The sequence below is a fragment of the Triturus cristatus genome, chromosome 11, assembly GCF_964204655.1.
Source record: "Triturus cristatus chromosome 11, aTriCri1.1, whole genome shotgun sequence".
Lineage (NCBI taxonomy): Eukaryota > Metazoa > Chordata > Amphibia > Caudata > Salamandridae > Triturus > Triturus cristatus.
Window position 1 is genome coordinate 1021723098 of NC_140594.1, and position 15025 is coordinate 1021738122.

Sequence of the window (15025 nt, forward strand, 5' to 3'; positions counted from 1 at the left end):
CTTAAGTATCTTTATGTGATGCTGGGTGGATGGACTTTTGTCTGTCTTCATCTTCCTAATGGAACATAAGGCCCTTAGCTGAGCAAAGGAGAGATCCTCATAGTTATAGGGAAGGAGCTCACTGGTTCCTGGTAGGGACCCACTGGTTCCTGGATGGTTAGACATTATTAATGTGGTGTGGTGTATTGCACTACCTACACTAGTGTGGCCTACTAAACTCTCTTGAGTTGTAGAAAGGGTGTGCTATCCCTTAACACACAACTCTAAGTTCAGTAGAACTTACTGTAGCTAAACCTGATTTTATATGTACCTCAGGTACCTTTAGTGGTTTTCAGTTGATCAATTCAATTGAGATTATCTGGTAAAATAATAGCAAGCTGGAATCCCACACGCTGCACACTAATGTGAGAAGGTTGCCTGATATATGCTGTCCACTAGTTCTAGTGGGCACCCTGTATCAGTCCAAACAACCCCTTATGGTGATAGGTTAAATACAACCTTTATTGAAAGCTATCCTAGTGGTAGCTATGGAGAGCAGCCTTCAGGCTAAGTCTTGAAGGAATGTAAAGCAGCTTGTTTTACCAGTCTATAATCTCCTGAATGATCAAATGAAAGGACAACCACACCAGGTATATATTCAAAATATATGTATTAAAGATAAAACACACCCCTCTAGTCTCTTTATGAGACCGGAGTTCGAAGTACTTAGTTTACAAGTGAGCAAGCATCAGTAATAGCACAAATACACGTTTGGGCCCTAGGGGCGTGACAAACCAGATACCAAAAAAGTGGTATAAGAACCACGACTGAAATAGGCACTATGCCTATAGCCTGTAGAATCACTGGGACCCCAAGGAACCACCCAAGGTAGTGACACAGGGGACCCACAGGGACTATATGCAGTGTGTAAACACAAACCCCATCCCATTATATTCTATGGGCAATGTCGTGGTTGGAAATTTAAAGATTAGGGACACTTCTAATCGAGTCAGGACCAAACCCTTTTGGACTTAAGAAGTTCTAGGGCTTGCACCCACGTGAGCACCAGAGTACTCGAGTTACCTCACCAAGGGAAGCCGGGTGCATTGGTGTCTTTTGGTGTCGCGTCGCGTCGTCGATTTCAATGGAAGCCTGTAAAGAACTGCTGCTGCCGTGAAGAGGAGAAGTGTCCGAAGAGATCCAAGCCCGGATCTAGGAAGGAAGGAACCTGAAAGCAGAGGGGACAGAGTCTGGGTCACTTGCCAGTGACCGAGGGGAGGATGAACCTATGCCCACAGATGTCGGGTGCTTCAGGTGAGTTGATGGGTGTCTTGAATCTTCAGCCACGAGGTCCAGGAGGCGTTGACGAAGTCCACGACACAGATTCGAGCTGTCCCACGAAGTCTGTCGAGTGCTGCGGTGTCAGCGACCAGATTGGACACAACAAGTCACTGGAATTTAGAGAAAGGACTGCGGTGCAGACCAGCAAGGTCTGAGGGACTCACCCAGCAAGGGTAAGTCAGGGCACATCTGGATCAACCAGGAAAGCCCAAGTAGAAAAGGAGTTGCCTTCGTGGGGACCTGCTAGCCAATGGGCTAGTGATCGCAAAGGAGCCTCAAGCGGTCTCACTTGAATCTGGCCCACGGATCACTCATGGAGTGGAGGCCAACAATCTTTGGTGCAGGAGATGCTCAAGACTGGGGCTACTCGGAGCCCAAAACACAACTTTGAGGAGGACCAGAAAGATAGTGTTGCTGCAAAAGTTCACGGTGTCCAGGGGTCACGGTTCCACATCACCCACAATAGCCACGGGCCTCAGCTTTGCTGTGGACACAGGGTAGCCTCAGGGAAGTCTGGAAATCCACCTCCGGTGATGCAAAGACTTTGACATCAAGCGGGAGCTTCAGCAATGCAGACTGGTCAGTTGCTTCTTTGGTGCCTGCCAAGCAGGGGAGTCACTCCTTGACCCCAAGGGAGATTTCTTCAGTCTTCTAGTCAGGATAGAAGGACAAAGGTCCAGGATGTACATTGCAGAGTTTAGTCCAGGGTAATCTAAAGTCCTAGGGACTGGATTCCTATACTCATAGTAAGTTTAGGGGATGGACTAATTCTAAGGCCCCACCTATGGGTGGGCCTGGAAAGAGGGGTGGTTACACCCATTTCCTTTGTCCAGTTCCATGCCAGAGCAGGGGCAGGTACTTGAACTGGACTATGCACAGGGACACCAAATGTGCCCCCAGTGCAGGACTTCAAAGCACCAGAGAGTGCCCCCACCCAGCCCCAATACACATCTGCCTGTCTGGGGAGGTGGTTACACCCCCCTTTGACAGGAAGCCTATTGTCCAGGCCTCCCCTGCCGGAGTTTCGGTCAGCAGCAGGAGGCCAGACCCGTGTCTGTGGCAGAAGCATCCCTTTTGTGATGCCAGGGCTCAGGAAAGTCCTATCGGGTTTAGCCAGTGTGAACATGTCTCTCCCTCTAGAAGGGTGGAATGCTACCCCCGCCGCCAGAACTGGTGGGGGGGGGTAGTATTGCAAAGCGTTTGACACCAAACACGACATGTTTTGATGCAGCTATTCCAAAGTTAGCATTTACCGCAAGGTTATAATGCACTTAAGAGTATATGGTTGTATCACAGAACAGCCATAAGGAAGTATTTCCGAAAGCTGCAGAGTGGCTCAGCTCATGCTTGGGCACCCTCTCACACAAAACCAAGCACTCTGCCTTCAGGATTGTCAAGGCCTGCCATAGGAGTGGCTTATAGATGTATGTGTGTCTGTATATATATGTGGATATAGGTAGCCTATACCACTGTAAGGGGTGCAAGCACACCCTTACCCAGGCTGCAGTAGCAGACCTGTGGTGCCACTTTGGAGTGCTTCCCAGGGGTGGCACAATACATGCTTCAGCCCCTGGTAGGCCTCTGAGGTACCTATGCCCTAGGTACATAGTATACCATATACTAGGGGCTTATAAGGCACTCCAGAATCCAATTAGATATGGACCTAATGTACACGGAAACCATTTTAGAGAGAAAGCAGCTAGGCTCTGGTCCAGATTAGCAGGGCCACAGCCAGACTATGGTAAAAAAACAGTGAATCACCAGCAAAAAGTGGGAATACCCATGTGAAGCAGATCCTACTCTCCTACAAGAGATATACGATATCTGTAAGATTACATGACAAGTAACAAAATGATTCATGACAAACATACCTCTCACCCAAACAGACATACCATGGTCAAAGCATACACTTTATTACCTAAATGTGAAAATATAATATGATACTGCTTGATAATTTAGATGCAAATCTAACAATGATTGAAGCATCTTTCTAATGGAATCACATCTAATATTTGACCATTTTTTTTTAAAATCTGTTAATACAGTTTATATTAGAATATCTCAGTAGGTATATATGATCTGAGAAGAAATCTAGTGTAATTGATTATTGATGAATCTTCATGGGATTGAGTCTACTCACGTTTTGTCAACCCAAGCACCTTCATTAGGAAAGCCACAAACATAACATACCAAAAAACATATAATGCATACACTTAGACTTCAGCTTCATTAATAAACCAATCTTAAAAGGAAAGGAAAATAACAAGAATTAATTACGAAGAAAAGCTATCCCGTGAACAGATTCCATCACTGAAATAGTGCATAATAATGGCTGTGATTGATAAGAGTCAGAAATAAAGAAAGAAATAGAAATACAGAGATCCAATCATGCTCACACAGAGAACGGGTGGTTTGCGACTTTCTATTCTTAAAGAGAGAAAAATAAGAGCAAACTCCTGCCAAAATATAGGATACATTAAAAATTGAAGTAACTGCATTTGATATTTATATAAAGAGTACAGGAATATGGTGGGAAAAATGGATCAAACAGGCCATTGCGGGAATAAATAAATATGAAATTTAGGGGTAGACCCAACAATAATCAATCTTATGAATGTATCCCAGTAAAGAACCTCATTAATAATTTTGAAAATACAGATTGTCCCTTAATTGGATCCCCTGGTGTGTGAAACTGTACAAAAGACGAAATCATAATTCATGGATTGTAGGGAGCATCAAAGAGAGTGTTAAGGGATTCGTAATGATTTCTAGACAAGCAAATCTGAATAAAGAACACAAACCTATGTGAAATAATTTGATGAATAAAGTCTAATCTTTGCAGTAAGTTATTGAAAGTGGCCCCAAAAAGTACCTTATGTCTTCAGAGAATTAACTGAGCAGGATCTTGAAACCAAATGCTTGACCAACATAAAGTCAAATAGCAATTGTGAAATATAATGCTAGTAAATAATTAGTTGCCTTGGGATTTGTAATTATAATTGTGTTTTCCCTGCCCTGCCCAGTAGCAGGGGGTCCTGTTATACACAATAATTTACCCACAGCATGTCTGTGTGGGGCTGAAAGTTCTCTTCCTTTCTAAACCTTCTATTTTCCTCTTTCTTTTTACATTTTCTAAGTTGGAGTCACTTTCCAGACAGTCCTCATGGATAAACTTAAAACTTTTGGCATCTCAGACGAGGAGTTTGCAACTTTGGTAGGTTCCCATTCATGTATTGGAAATCCATCAAATTCCACTTTTACAGGTAATGATGATGTTGTTAAGTTAATTTCTCAAAAAAAGAAAATCAAAAGGATAGTGGCACACGGGGAATTTATGCTGAATACCTCCACAATAGGATAATCCCACAAGGATTAAGAGTAAGGAATATCCCTGAATTGTTTGTAGACTTACATCAGTTTATTGAGAAAAGTACTGTGCTAGCTAATAATTTCTCATGCGATCTTATGATGTTGATAGTGAAGATTGCCAAAGAGTTAGGTCTGAATTTAAAAAATGAATTGACTGAATTAGAAGACAACATCAAGAAAGCTAACGCATTAGAGGAAGCAAAGAAAAAACTAGTGGATGCAGAAAAAGAGCTATTCTCGTATACAGAATATTTAGTAAAAAGAAAAATGTATAAACTCAACAAATATATTCGTTTCAACTCTCTCGAAAGAACTTATCCATATTTATCTGAGAATTATTATAATTAAGGACATTTTCAGACTGAAGATAACTCTAAAAACTTAACTTTGACTGGATGGGGAGGCAGCAATCAAGGAAAGATGCAACCTTATTTACTCCAACCCGGGGGCCACAGAGGCAGACAGAAACCTGGCTTCCAGCCCAATTACAAGGGCACTTTTCACCCCATCATTATCAACCAAACAACCAGCACATTCTAGAAACCAGAAAGGGTCAATACTGGAGGCAAGGAAATTAATTCCAATCTTTAATTTATCTACCACCTCCCTAGATCTGCCTATGATGTCCTTATTTGCTAAAGGGTTATTTTTCGTACCACACATGATAACTAATGTCTTGGAGTTATACCAAGACATTTTGACTTTGCATTCATAAAATACGACTTAAAAAGTTCTTTGCAGAGGCAGATAGACAAAATTCAATATCATATAATCTCTCTCTGGGCTTTCTCGTCACTCCACTTTCTCACCCATTTTGGAACAAGTGGGTCCCGAAGTGACTGTATTTGAACACGCTCTTCTGAATCACCTAGACCAAGCTACACAGTACATCCCTGGACCCTCATAGAATTTTAATATGGAAGAATGTATGGAATTGCAAAGGATAAAATATGATAAATCCTTAACAATAAAGAATTGTGACAAAGGAGGAGGAATTGTGGTATTAGATAAACAGAATTATGAAGCTAATTAGCCTAATCTCCTCAGTGACTCGTCTCTCTACACCAAAATCCTATCAGATCCTGATGACAAAGTGACAAAAAGAATTGAACGTCTAACCCTAGATGCCTTGCATGCAAGAGATATATGTGAAAAGGAATTTGATTTTCTGAATGCCACCAATCCGTGGATGGTGAGTATCTATGGCATTCCAAAAATACATAAAAGTGTCACAGACCCCTCCCAGCATCCTATTGTACCGACTATAGGATCAATCACTGAACCTTTATCCAAATATATTGACTGTCTTTTACTACCACATGTACCTAAGATCAAATCATATATTCAAGATAGGGAATTCATCAGCAAAGCAGAAGGTTCATCCTTCAACTCGAATACAGATATATTGGTAACCCTAGATATGTATCGAAGATCAAATCATATATTCAAGATAGGGAATTCATCAACAAAGTAGAAGGTTCATCCTTCAACTCGAATACTGATATATTGGTAACCCTAGATATTGATATCGAGGCACTAGAAGTAGTTAGATGGTTTATTGAAGTCTATAACTTCACATGTCCATGTACCTTTGTACTTGAATGCCTCAAAATTGTTTTGTCTGAGAATACTTTTGAATTTGGAAACACATTATTCAAAAAAAACTAGAGGTGGTAGTATGGGAGTGTCTGTAGCTCCATTCATAGCAAATATTTATATGGCACTTTATGAAAAAACAATATTGACAACGAGGGTGCTACTTTCTTTGAATCTGTGATGCATTGGTCATGTTATATTTATGACATCTTTTTTATCTGGACCGATAGCCATGTTCAACTCACTGAATTTCTCCAGTGGCTCAACCTCTGCGATCCTAATCTTAAGCTTACAGCCCACATATGTCAACATCAAGTGGAATTTCTAGACATCTTATTAAGCAATAATCATGGTGACCTAGAAGTAGACCTATATGTCAAGGCCACAGCTAGAAACACCCTTCTTCATTATGAAATTTACCACCTACTTGCCCAGAAACAGTGCATACCCTTTGAGCAATTTTATAAGGCTGTAAAGAAACTGTCCCAATGTACAGGACTATGACACACAAGTAATTGACACGAAAGGAAAATTCAACATGAGAGGATATCCAAAACGACTTGTGAGAGAATCATTTAAAAGAGCTAATAGAGATCACCTTCTGCGTGAGCGTACACGCTAACCAGTCACCTAACTAGTCTGCATTACTAAACATTACACCATGAAGAAAAAAGTGAGACAGATAATTAATTTAAACTGGCATATTTTAAACAGCAATTCCACATGGGAATCTAAACTCCCCAAAACTCCTTTTGTCCATCAATGCAATAAGAATATAAAGGATATTGTGGTTCATTCTCGTTTCAAGAGTGGTACAAATTTCAGACAAAAAAACTTTGATGGAAATAAACCACTAGTAGGGACATTTTAAATGTACGCAATGTAAAGCATATGAGACAGCAATAGAGACAGATACCTTCATCCATAATGGATATACAATAAAGGCAAAAAAAATCCAACTTTAAAACTAAACATTTTATCTATCGCTTATAATGTCCATGCAATTTAGGCTACATTGGCGAAACAGTGTGCCCTATCGATACCTGCCTTACGGAACATCGGTCTGCTATACGTACATCCAAACTCACAGCCCCTAAGGTGAAATATTACTCAGATAAGGAGCATAAAGCAGAAGAGATAAGATGGCTAATATTGGAGAAAATTGAAGTTTCCCAGAGAGGTAAAGCCAAGAAATTTTAAAAAAGTGAAGTTCTTTGGAGTTTTGTTCTGGACACCTTTAAATGGGGACTGAACAATGAGATTCCTTGGGAGAATGCTCTCAGGTACAACATGAAAAATAACGTTTTTTCTTATTGACCTGTTTTACACAGTCTCAGATTCAGAATTCATGACACATTGTATTTAATTTCACTTTAAGCAAGTGCAACTTCTCAGAGGCTGTATACATTGTGCTATCGGAGTCCACCACGGAGGCTCTCTTAATCTGGGTACCGTCATTCGGTTCACACCTTTGTTTAGGTCCTTACTTAGTCATTCACATTCCATGAATAACTATATGCTCAAACTAGTTTACTCATCACAGCTTAAAACCACCATAATTTTCCTTTTTTTGGCATTATTTCAAACAGGTATTTCGCTATCCATGGGCCCTTACCTGGGTTCACTACTTTAAGTAAGTTAGCGACCTAGTGCACTGTGCTTGGAGGTTTTTAGCATGGATTTGTTGGTGTCAGTAATGCAATTTTGTCTGAATCTGGCATCTTCCATTTAGCTATCAAAACCCAAACTCATCATCACACACAATTATGGTAGAATCATATACATTGAAGTAGTCACCTATAAATATATCCTTAATTCATAAGCTCTAGTCTTGTTTAGCGTGTAGTCTTTTCTCTATTTTTATTCCATCTCATTGTTATTTACTTCATTGAGTCAGCATTCTAGTTCTCCACTCTGGAGAACGTACATATCCATTTATACGTCATCTTCAATTATGATTAGGATCCAGGCATCCTTCATAAAGGAAACTCTCCTTTTCTGCCTCAGGTCTTGCCATTTTGAAGCAATTAACTATTGCTGAAGGTAAGTTACTTGATCATGTTTGTAGACAATGTTAAAATTACCCTGCTCATCCTCAGTGTTTCAATACTGATTGCACAATTATCCATTGTAGATTAGCACAGCATTATTGAGAGAATGCACCAAGTGGACAAACAAGCAAATATTGGCTCGTTTTGTTAATGCAGTATTTGCATGTCCTACAGATACTGTTTCATTATACCTAGACTATTTTCTATAGGAGTCAGCACCACATATATGAAAGTATATACCGAGTGTATGGACCAGCTGCCATTGGCTCATTGTTTTAATGCAGTATTCTCTTTTTTCACCAAAAACTGTGCGGTTACATTTTAACCCCTTCAGTGCCACGCCCTTTCCCCCTCCTGTGCCGGGCGTTGCACTAGTGGGTGGGGTTCATGACGAGATAGTCTCGTCATGGGCACAGCGCAACCGTGCTCCATGACGAGACTATCTCGTCATGGGCACTGAAGAGGTTAAGGGGTTACTTCCCTTTGAACTTGGTCTTATATTTGCATTGCTGAACAACACTGACTGTGAAGCATAGATCGCCTTCAAGAAATGGATTTTGCTGATAACCCTTATGTAGCATTCTTCCCTTCCCTATACAGTTTGTTGGTTTGACCACCTGTGAATAAAGATGTATGTCAATGGGCACAACAAAATGCCTTTCTCCATGCTATTTATTTCCATATCATTATCTATTGTTTTTCGGCATTGTTTAGCGTGTTATAGTCCATCATACAGAGATGTTTTGAGTCCCATTTATATTATACCTATTGTGGACACACACCATTGTTTCTTTGATTGATAACTATAAGTAGTTGCAGTATCACTATGCACATTATATCTTGGATGTTTCTTATCTTCATTTATTAACACGTGAACTAAGCTACATTATCCATGCTTTCACTCTATATAAAACCCTCCACTCATGGAAGGCATCAGGAGAAGAAGGTTTTATGCTGATCTATGATAAGGTACCCCCTGTACGTACTTCTAGGTCTGGGAGAAGGGGAAAAACACCAAAAATTATAACAAAAAACTCCCACACGACCTATAGTGATTTCATTGCGGCTGTCAGAAGCTCCAGTCGACTTCCTATTCTTTGCAGATCAAATCCTACTACAAAAATTCATTTACATATTTTATTCAAAACATATTTTTTCATTTACATATTTTGTTCAGAACATATTTTTCTTTTTTGATTAATTTAATATTTTTTCTCTATAGTGCACTTTTAAAAAAAAATGAAACATGATGGAGCATCATATTTGTAAATAGAGAGGAAAGCAATATTTTTACATATATGCAATTTTGTACAAGACAAACATACAAACAGCACATATCATAGTTCGAATATCAGTACACATAAATATACTTTCAATGATATGATAATTATCTATTTTATCCCCATCAAGAGAAACAAAAAAGGAAATTTGTAAAGAAAAATCACAACATACCGCACCTCTCACTCCATTCTACCGTCACTCAAACACAGACATACATGCACACTTTCGACCTGTCTTTCACCACCAGGCTTGAAAAGATGTGCTACTACACTACATGGTAGAAATCCTGTTTATCCATCCATGGTGTTGCCGTCAGCCGGGAGTACATCTAGCCAACGTAAGTTTCGGTGGATTCAATTAGTTAGTCTCCACCTTCCTCAGGGCCATCCACTTTCTATTCTTAATCTCACTAGTAGAGGTGCGATGAAAGAATCCTGTTTGAGTACTTAAGAAGTTTTCTTTTCTTACGATCTGCTATTTCCTTTTCAGCCAGGAAAAAAATCCTAGTGTAGATGTTTCTTACTGCTTAAGAAGTTGATTTGTAAGCATGGCATGGTTATGCCTGTATCTCAGTACTGTAGGGTTCAAGCGTCCAGGTTTTTTGAAAGAGGAGATCTTTTGAGATGGTGTCTTCCAGAGTTTTGCAAGTTCGCTCTTTAGGGCAACCTCATAATTCAATCAGTTAGGCTGCATTCATTTTTGTTTGGCATAAAAGTCCTTCTGTATCGGATGCCTTAATTCTGCTTTTCCCAGGAAAGGTTTTATGTTGGACACATATTTGATTTCAAGATCCAAATCAGTTAATTTTCTGAAGACATAAGGTACTTTTTGCGGCCACTTTCAATAACTTTCTCCAAGGAATAGTCTTTGTAGGAAAGTAGGATCTGCTTCTTATGGTTACCCCCACCTTTTGCTAAATGTGATACTGTTTTTGACTAGTCTGAGGGGATCCTGCTAATCAGGACCCCAGTCTATCTGCTTTCTCCCTAAACTGTTATGTCATGTACTTAGGTACACTCCAGATTGGATGCTGGATTACCCTTGTCAGTCCCTAGTATATGGTACTCATGTACCCAGGGCATAGGTACCCGAGAGGCCTCCCATGGGCTAAAGCATGTATTATGCCATCCATGAGAGGCCATGCAAAATGGAACTACAGGTCTGCCATTGCAGCCTGTGTAAGCTGGTTCATGAATCACTTACTTAAGATATAGGTTTACTATATCAAAGGGCAACTACACTTAAATCCTATAAGTCACCCCTATAGCAGGACTTAACAATCCTGAAGGCAGGGTGCTTGGTTCTAAGTGAGAGGGTGCCACTGCATTAGCAGGACACCCATGCAGCCTACAGAGTCCATTTTCTCAGGTTGTTAGTGCAGCAGCCATTTACGACATATAGAGTGGCATGCGACGACGTGATGACCAACTCTAAAACGGCTGAAAGCAACCCTATCATGTTTGGTGTCAAACATTGTGGAATTATACCCTCACACAGGTAACTGTGTGGAAGGTGATTTCACCCCTCAGAAGCGAGCTTTTTTTGAGTCCCTGGTGACCCTGTGCATAGTCCAGTTCAAACCAGGCTTGGGAGCTGTTAGCTACTGCTCTGGCACGAAACTGGACAAAGGACATAGGAGTAACTGTGAGAAAGTGCCATCTTTCTTGCATGGTATGCCCCCACTTTTTGCTAAATTGCTGAATGTACTTTGACTGAGTGTACCCTGGACTCCTGCCAATCAGGTGCCCAGGGCCTATGTTCCTTCCTTAAAACACACAACCTCCAAATTGGTAAACCCCGGCCACATGTCAGCCCCTGGTAAATGATACCCTAGGTACCCAGGGCCATGTGACCAGGGAAGGCCCCTAAGGGCTGCAGCACTCATTGTGCCACCCTTAGAGGCCCTGTGCCCTTACACACACACACTGCCTTTGCAGGCTGAGTGTCTGGGTGCAGGACAAAATGAAGAGTCGACATGGCACACATCTCTGTGTGCCATGCCCATCACCTACACTGCCAAGGCATATGTCAGCCACCCCTCTGGCAGGGTGCCTTATGCCCATGGTGTGGGCACAGGAGCAGGAGCCCTGTGCCCCTACAGTACCCAGGTCCATTCCCGGGCACTGTAAGTGCAGTGCTGCCATTTAAGAGTATATGGTGCTGAGAGCTCGTCAAACACGAGCTCCACAGCACCATAATGGCAACACTGAAGACTGGGAAGTTTGGTATCAAACTTCTCAGCACATTAAACCCACACTGACGCCAGTGTGGGATTTAATGTACCAAGCACCCCAGAGGGCATCTTAGAGATGCCCCCTTACAACTAACCTACAATCCACGTCTGCTCTGAGGCTGCCCAGGCTGCCACACAGCAGACACGTTGCTGGACCCCTGGGTGGGAGTGCCCCTGCTCTCCCGGGCCTGCAACAATGCACATCCTGGGTGAGGTGATAAATCTCCTTCCCCAGGATGAGCGCCTGCCGCCTCTAGGAGTTTTCCCAGGCCACTGCAACCCCCCACTCTGGCGAGAAGCTTGGCCGGAAACCCCATACAAGGACAGGGGATGTGCCAGCCTGCCCACCCCACCCCTCAGGTGGGGGAGGCGAGGTGAAGCACATCTCCGGGCTCTCGCCATCTTGAAGATGGGAGGCCCTACCCTATCAGGATTAGGCTTCTGCCCCCCTCCCACAGGAGAGAGGCAGGATAGGGGTGTACCCACCCCAGGACAAGGACCCATTAGTCCCTGGCCTTCACCTACCTGTAACGCCCCTAAATCTAGTATTTAGGGGCACCCTGAACCTTCCTTCCCCAGATTCCAGATTCCAAAACTACAAGAAGAGCGAGAAGAAAAGAAGACCTGCCCTGCAGCTGCGAAGGAGAGGGAGACACCAACTGCTTTGGCCCCAGCCCTACCGGCCTGTCGACCTCGGAACTGCTCCTGCTCCAAACCCGGCATCTCTTGTGGCCAGCAACCTCAGAAACCCCGGAGGACCTGGCTACCTTTGAACTCTGATCCCCTGGGACTCCCATGAGTAGAGGCTCTACTCAGAACCTACCTTTCACCCCTGGCAGCAGCCCGGAACCGCGATCCCAGCCCACTCTGCACCCGCCAAGCCTGGCCGGTGCCGGAGTGAACTAAAACACGAAGACGACCCCACGGCGACTGTGACCCCGAGTCCGGCACCCAAGGACCCCCCTCGACAATCCTGAAGAAGCCTGCAGCCTCAGAACAGAGTGCCACCCCAACCGCGATCAACAGAGGGTAAGATTTTCCGACACCAAAAGGCACCCCTGCACCCGGCGCCCCACGGCCCTCTGTGTCCAATCCCGGGGTACCTACCTATCCTCCAACTACCCAGCTTACCTCTCAAAGTGGTGGTGGCACCTGAAGAGTCCTCGCCCCCGAGCCTGCAGTCTTTTTCCAAACCGGAGATTTCCCATAGAAATCAATTGAGCGCCCGACGGCTCAAAAGCACCCTGCACCCAGCCGCCCGAGTGGCCCTGGCCGTGAAAACTCTACTCTAACCTACTTCCCCACTTGCCCTGAGTAAGTGACCAGGAGCCCAGCTCCCACAGCCGCGTGGCTTGCCAGACAGCAGCCACCAAACCAGGCCCCCCTATCCCTCATAGGATAACATTGGGCCTAACTCTCTCTGCACCCGGCCGCCCTAGAGTCGCTGAGGGTGAAATAACTATACCTACCTGACCCTGGGAGACCCCTGAGTCTGTGCCCAGAACCTCAACTCTGCCAGTCGAGTACTTACCCTTAAACCGCAACCTCTATTCTCCTCATAGGGTAACATTGACTGGCTTTTTCCTGAAATTTCTTCTAAGAGTGGACTTTTCAAATCTTCAAATAATCACCAAAAATCAGCCGAGTGACAAAAACGAATTTACTCACCTGCTCTTAGGTGAGCTCCCAGTGCTGGATCTTGGTGCCCAGCACTGACTCTGAAAAGTACCCACAACTATACTTACCTTTAACTCATTTTTCTTCCATAGGAAACCATTGACTGTTTTTCTGTGAGATTTCTTCTAAGTGTTGATTTCTGCAAATTCTAAATATTCTTCAAAAATCGTATAACATCTGAAAACGTAATTACTTACCTGTTTTGGATAAAGCTCCCAGTACTGAGTCTAGGCACCCAGTACTGGATTACAAAAGTAACGATAACCTACTGTACATGTAACCTACCTTTTCTTCCATAGGGAATCATTGATTGTTTGCTCTGAAATATTTTCTAAGTGGTAACTTTTAAAATAGCTAAATATTAGTTAAAAATCATTACAGTACCAAAGTCGACTTTTAACAACTGATTCTGAGAACTGACCCAGGACTGGATCTAGGATCCAGGCCTGGAATTACAAAAGTAATCTGTTGCATATAATTTGAATTTATCATTGAGCTCAATGTATTGGGCCAGATTCACAGAACTAACTTAAGACAAAATCCTAAACTTACTACCATTTTGGTATTCACAGAAGGCACTTACTCATTTTGGTATTCACAGAAGGCACTTACTCATTTCGGTATTCACAGAAGTTAGGAGTCCTAACTTTAGGACACCTAAATGCCTTCTGTGAATAGCGAAAGACTTAAAATTAGGATTTTTCTCAGTTTAGTAGTAGTATAGTTAGGACTCCTAACTTTAGGACTCCTAAATGCCTTCTGTGAATACCGAAAGTCTTAAAATTAGGATTTTTCTCAATTTAGTAGTAGTAAAGTTAGGACTCCTAACTTTAGGACTCCTAAATGCCTTCTGTGAATACCGAAAGACTTAAAATTAGGATTTTTCTCAGTTTAGTAGTAGTATAGTTAGGACTCCTAACTTTAGGACTCCTAAATGCCTTCTGTGAATACCGAAAGTCTTAAAATTAGGATTTTTCTCAATTTAGTAGTAGTAAAGTTAGGACTCCTAACTTTAGGACTCCTAAATGCCTTCTGTGAATACCGAAAGCCTTAAAATTAGGAGTTTTCTCAGTTTAGTAGTAGTAAAGTTAGGAGTCCTATCTTTAGGACTCCTAAACTGAGAAAAATCCTAATTTTAAGACTTTCGGTATTCACTGAAGGCATTTAGGAGTCCTAAAGTTAGGACTCCTAACTTCTGTGAATACCGAAGTGAGTAAGTGTCTTCTGTGAATACCAACTTGAGTAAGTGCCTTCTGTGAATACGAAAATGGTAGTAAGTTTAAGATTTTGTTTTAAGTTAGTTCTGTGAATCGGGCCCATTGTGTTTAGAAATAGAGTTGCCTATTGCAACTACTTGTAACTGTTTACTAAAAAGTCTATTGCATATACAAAAGTATTTTTATGAAACATCTCCTGTTGAGAAAGTATATTTTAATTCCAAGTGTTGGTTCTAAAATAAAACAAGCATATATTTTTATATACAAACCATTGGCCTAGA